Here is a 6,712-nt window from a genome sequence, read left to right on the forward strand (position 1 = left end):
TGTTTTCAGTGTATTACACCAAAACACCCACCTGATGACATCCTTTCAAGAGCAAAGGCAGCAATTTGCAGAATTCCGCTTCTTTGGGCAAGTGAGATATTGCTGAGCTGACACCAAGTCCTGCAGTGTCCCTGTCACCTGGAAGAGTCACCACATCCTCGCCACGGTAGCGGGCATTGTGACAAAGGTTCTAGGTCAGCTGGGTGTGGCAGCCAGGCGCCCCCTAGGGGATGGGGAGCCTGTCAGCCCCGGGCCTCTAACTGCCTGCTGGCCCTGCTCTCACCAGCCAGGCCTCTGAAAACTTGTCAAACCATGCCCAGACGTGGGGCCAATTTGGCCCAAAGTGTCCAAGAGACAAGTCGGGGAGCAAGATATGGGACAGAGGGAGAAAGCGAAGGGAGCAGGAGAAAGGGAAGGAAGAATAGAAAGTATTGTTGGGCTGCAGGAGTGAGATGGAGGAATTGTAAGAAAAGAGGCAGGAAGCAGGAGAGTGAGAGAAAAGGAAAGAAGAGACATGCAGCCAGACGAAAGGTTAGTGAGAGAGGATGGGACAGAGAACAGGATGAGAAGGAAATAAGGCAAGGCAAGTACAGGCAAGGACAGGCAAGGCAAGGCTAGGCTCCGGGACATTTTTTTGCTTTATAGTTTCTAGCACATTCTTCTTCAGACTAGGAGGAAAGCCATAAGACCGTATGGATTAGGCCCAAGCAAAAACCCCAGCTACCTGAGACACTTAGACTAAGCCTAAAATACGAAGATCTCTCCATAAGGATGGCTTTTATACTGTACTTCCACAATCTTCTGGCAGTATAAAAAAATAAGCTGCAGATCGCCTTAGGCTGAGTCATGGTGCTTTGGGGCAGGGACCATGCATATCACGGGAATATTTCACAGTTTCTGCTCTGTTTTCAGTGTATGACACCAAAACACCCACCTGATGACATCCTTTCAAGAGCAAAGGCAGCAATTTGCAGAATTCCGCTTCTTTGGGGAAGTGAGATATTGCTGAGCTGACACCAAGTCCTGCATTGTCCCTGTCACCTGCAGAGTCACCGCATCCTCGCCACGGTAGCGGGCATTGTTGCAAGGGTTCTATGTCAGCTGGGTGTGGCAGCCAGGCGCCCCCTAGGGGATGGGGAGCCTGTCAGCCCCGCACAACTCACTGCCTGCTGGCCCTGCTCTCACCAGCCAGGCCTCTGAAAACTTGTCAAACCATGCCCAGACGTGGGGCCAGTTTGTCCCAATGTCTCCAACAGACAAGTCGGGAAGAAAGATATGGGACAGAGGGAGAAAGCGAAGGGAGCAGGAGAAAGGGAAGGAAGAATAAAAAGTAGTGTTGGGCTGCAGGAGTGAGATGGAGGAATTGTAAGAAAAGAGGCAGGAAGCAGGAGAGTGAGAGAAAAGGAAAGAAGAGACATGCAGCGAGACGAAAGGTTAGTGAGAGAGGATGGGACAGAGAACAGGATGAGAAGGAAATAAGGCAAGGCAAGGACAGGCAAGGATAGGCAAGGCAAGGCTAGGCTGCGTGACATTTTTTTGCTTTATAGTTCCTAGCACATCTGTCTACAGACTAGGAGGAAAGCCATAAGACCGTATGGCGTAGGCCCAAGCAAAAACCCCAGCTACTTGAGACAATTAGACTAAGCCTAAAATACGAAGATCTCTCCATAAGGATGGCTTGTATACTGTACTTCCACAATCTGCTGGCAGTACAAAAAAATAAGCTGCAGATCTCCTTAGGCTGAGTCATGGTGCTATGGGACAGGGACTATGCATATCATGGGAATATTTCACAGTTTCTGCTCTGTTTTCAGTGTATTACACCAAAACTCCCACCTGATGACATCCTTTCAAGAGCAAAGGCAGCAATTTGCAGAATTCCGCTTCTTTGGGGAAGTGAGATATTGCTGAGCTGACACCAAGTCCTGCAGTGTCCCTGTCACCTGGAAGAGTCACCACATCCTCGCCACGGTAGCGGGCATTGTGACAAAGGTTCTAGGTCAGCTGGGTGTGGCAGCCTGGCGCCCCCTAGGGGATGGGGAGCCTGTCAGCCCCGGGCCTCTAACTGCCTGCTAGCCCTGCTGTCACCAGCCAGGCCTCTCAAAACTTGTCAAACCATGGCCAGACGTGGGGCCAATTTGGCCCAAAGTCTCCAAGAGACAAGTCGGGGAGCAAGATATGGGACAGAGGGAGAAAGCGAAGGGAGCAGTAGAAAGGGAAGGAAGAATAAAAAGTAGTGTTGGGCTGCAGGAGTGAGATGGAGGAATTGTAAGAAAAGAGGCAGGAAGCAGGAGAGTGAGAGAAAAGGAAAGAAGAGACATGCAGCCAGACGAAAGGTTAGTGAGAGAGGATGGGACAGAGAACAGGATGAGAAGGAAATAAGGCAAGGCAAGTACAGGCAAGGACAGGCAAGGCAAGGCTAGGCTCCGGGACATTTTTTTGCTTTATAGTTTCTAGCACATTCGTCTTCAGACTAGGAGGAAAGCCATAAGACCGTATGGCGTAGGCCCAAGCAAAAACCCCAGCTACCTGAGACACTTAGACTAAGCCTAAAATACGAAGATCTCTCCATAAGGATGGCTTTTATACTGTACTTCCACAATCTTCTGGCAGTACAAAAAAATAAGCTGCAGATCGCCTTAGGCTGAGTCATGGTGCTTTGGGGCAGGGACCATGCATATCACGGGAATATTTCACAGTTTCTGCTCTGTTTTCAGTGTATGACACCAAAACACCCACCTGATGACATCCATTCAAGAGCAAAGGCAGCAATTTGCAGAATTCCGCTTCTTTGGGGAAGTGAGATATTGCTGAGCTGACACCAAGACCTGCATTGTCCCTGTCACCTGCAGAGACACCGCATCCCCGCCACGGTAGCGGGCATTGTTGCAAGGGTTCTATGTCAGCTGGGTGTGGCAGCCAGACGCCCCCTAGGGGATGGGGAGCCTGTCAGCCCCGCACATCTCACTGCCTGCTGGCCCTGCTCTCACCAGCCAGGCCTCTGAAAACTTGTCAAACCATGCCCAGACGTGGGGCCAGTTTGTCCCAATGTCTCCAACAGACAAGTCGGGAAGAAAGATATGGGACAGAGGGAGAAAGCGAAGGGAGCAGGAGAAAGGGAAGGAAGAATAAAAAGTAGTGTTGGGCTGCAGGAGTGAGATGGAGGAATTGTAAGAAAAGAGGCAGGAAGCAGGAGAGTGAGAGAAAAGGAAAGAAGAGACATGCAGCGAGACGAAAGGTTAGTGAGAGAGGGTGGGAGAGAGAACAGGATGAGAAGGAAATAAGGCAAGGCAAGGACAGGCAAGGACAGGCAAGGCAAGGCTAGGCTGCGGGACATTTTTTTGCTTTATAGTTCCTAGCACATCCGTCTACAGACTAGGAGGAAAGCCATAAGACCGTATGGCGTAGGCCCAAGCAAAAACCCCAGCTACTTGAGACAATTAGACTAAGCCTAAAATACGAAGATCTCTCCATAAGGATGGCTTTTATACTGTACTTCCGCAATCTGCTGGCAGTACAAAAAAATAAGCTGCAGATCTCCTTAGGCTGAGTCATGGTGCTATGGGGCAGGGACTATGCATATCATGGGAATATTTCAAAGTTTCTGCTCTGTTTTCTGTGTATTACACCAAAACACCCACCTGATGACATCCTTTCAAGAGCAAAGGCAGCAATTTGCAGAATTCCGCTTCTTTGGGGAAGTGAGATATTGCTGAGCTGACACCAAGTCCTGCAGTGTCCCTGTCACCTGGAAGAGTCACCACATCCTCGCCACGGTAGCGGGCATTGTGACAAAGGTTCTAGGTCAGCTGGGTGTGGCAGCCTGGCGCCCCCTAGGGGATGGGGAGCCTGTCAGCCCCGGGCCTCTAACTGCCTGCTGGCCCTGCTGTCACCAGCCAGGCCTCTGAAAACTTGTCAAACCATGGCCAGATGTGGGGCCAATTTGGCCCAAAGTCTCCAAGAGACAAGTCGGGGAGCAAGATATGGGACAGAGGGAGAAAGCGAAGGGAGCAGGAGAAAGGGAAGGAAGAATAGAAAGTAGTGTTGTGCTGCAGGAGTGAGATGGAGGAATTGTAAGAAAAGAGGCAGGAAGCAGGAGAGTGAGAGAAAAGGAAAGAAGAGACATGCAGCGAGACGAAAGGTTAGTGAGAGAGGGTGGGACAGAGAACAGGACGAGAAGGAAATAAGGCAAGGCAAGTACAGGCAAGGACAGGCAAGGCAAGGCTAGGCTGCGGGACATTTTTTTGCTTTATAGTTTCTAGCACATTCTTCTTCAGACTAGGAGGAAAGCCATAAGACCGTATGGATTAGGCCCAAGCAAAAACCCCAGCTACCTGAGACACTTAGACTAAGCCTAAAATACGAAGATCTCTCCATAAGGATGGCTTTTATACTGTACTTCCACAATCTGCTGGCAGTACAAAAAAATAAGCTGCAGATCTCCTTAGGCTGAGTCATGGTGCTTTGGGGCAGGGACCATGCATATCACGGGAATATTTCACAGTTTCTGCTCTGTTTTCAGTGTATGACACCAAAACACCCACCTGATGACATCCATTCAAGAGCAAAGGCAGCAATTTGCAGAATTCCGCTTCTTTGGGGAAGTGAGATATTGCTGAGCTGACACCAAGTCCTGCAGTGTCCCTGTCACCTGCAGAGTCACCGCATCCTCGCCACGGTAGCGGGCATTGTTGCAAAGGTTCTATGTCAGCTGGGTGTGGCAGCATGGCGCCCCCTAGGGGATGGGGAGCCTGTCAGCCCCGGTCATCTCACTGCCTGCTGGCCCTGCTGTCACCAGCCAGGCCTCTGAAAACTTGTCAAACCATGCCCAGACGTGAGGCCAGTTTGGTCCAAAGTCTCCAAGAGACAAGTCGGGGAGCAAGATATGGGACAGAGGGAGAAAGCGAAGGGAGCAGGAGAAAGGGAAGGAAGAATAAAAAGTAGTGTTGGGCTGCAGGAGTGAGATGGAGGAATCGTAAGAAAAGAGGCAGGAAGCAGGAGAGTGAGAGAAAAGAAAAGAAGAGACATGCAGCGAGACGAAAGTTTAGTGAGAGAGGGTGGGACAGAGAACAGGATGAGAAGGAAATAAGGCAAGGCAAGTACAGGCAAGGACAGGCAAGGCAAGGCTAGGCTCCGGGACATTTTTTTGCTTTATAGTTTCTAGCACATTCGTCTTCAGTCTAGGAGGAAAGCAATAAAACCGTATGGAATAGGCCCAAGCAAAAACCCCAGCTACTTGAGCCACTTAGACTAAGCCTAAAATACGAAGATCTCTCCATAAGGATGGCTTTTATACTGTACTTCCACAATCTGCTGGCAGTACAAAAAAATAAGCTGCAGATCTCCTTAGGCTGAGTCATGGTGCTATGGGGCAGGGACTATGCATATCATGGGAATATTTCACAGTTTCTGCTCTGTTTTCAGTGTATTACACCAAAACACCCACCTGATGACATCCTTTCAAGAGCAAAGGCAGCAATTTGCAGAATTCCGCTTCTTTGGGGAAGTGAGATATTGCTGAGCTGACACCAAGTCCTGCAGTGTCCCTGTCACCTGCAGAGTCACCGCATCCTCGCCACGGTAGCGGGCATTGTGACAAAGGTTCTAGGTCAGCTGGGTGTGGCAGCCTGGCGCCCCCTAGGGGATGGGGAGCCTGTCAGCCCCGGGCCTCTAACTGCCTGCTAGCCCTGCTGTCACCAGCCAGGCCTCTCAAAACTTGTCAAACCATGCCCAGACGTGGGGCCAATTTGGCCCAAAGTCTCCAAGAGACAAGTCGGGGAGCAAGATATGGGACAGAGGGAGAAAGCGAAGGGAGCAGGAGAAAGGGAAGGAAGAATATAAAGTATTGTTGGGCTGCAGGAGTGAGATGGAGGAATTGTAAGAAAAGAGGCAGGAAGCAGGAGAGTGAGAGAAAAGGAAAGAAGAGACATGCAGCCAGACGAAAGGTTAGTGAGAGAGGATGGGACAGAGAACAGGATGAGAAGGAAATAAGGCAAGGCAAGTACAGGCAAGGACAGGCAAGGCAAGGCTAGGCTCCGGGACATTTTTTTGCTTTATAGTTTCTAGCACATTCTTCTTCAGACTAGGAGGAAAGCCATAAGACCGTATGGATTAGGCCCAAGCAAAAACCCCAGCTACCTGAGACACTTAGACTAAGCCTAAAATACGAAGATCTCTCCATAAGGATGGCTTTTATACTGTACTTCCACAATCTGCTGGCAGTACAAATAAATAAGCTGCAGATCGCCTTAGGCTGAGTCATGGTGCTTTGGGGCAGGGACCATGCATATCACGGGAATATTTCACAGTTTCTGCTCTGTTTTCAGTGTATGACACCAAAACACCCACCTGATGACATCCATTCAAGAGCAAAGGCAGCAATTTGCAGAATTCCGCTTCTTTGGGGAAGTGAGATATTGCTGAGCTGACACCAAGACCTGCATTGTCCCTGTCACCTGCAGAGTCACCGCATCCTCGCCACGGTAGCGGGCATTGTTGCAAGGGTTCTATGTCAGCTGGGTGTGGCAGCCAGACGCCCCCTAGGGGATGGGGAGCCTGTCAGCCCCGCACATCTCACTGCCTGCTGGCCCTGCTCTCACCAGCCAGGCCTCTGAAAACTTGTCAAACCATGCCCAGACGTGGGGCCAGTTTGTCCCAATGTCTCCAACAGACAAGTCGGGAAGAAAGATATGGGACAGAGGGAGAAAGCGAA

The sequence above is a fragment of the Columba livia genome, unplaced genomic scaffold (genome assembly GCF_036013475.1).
Source record: "Columba livia isolate bColLiv1 breed racing homer unplaced genomic scaffold, bColLiv1.pat.W.v2 Scaffold_103, whole genome shotgun sequence".
In the NCBI taxonomy this organism is placed as follows: domain Eukaryota; kingdom Metazoa; phylum Chordata; class Aves; order Columbiformes; family Columbidae; genus Columba; species Columba livia.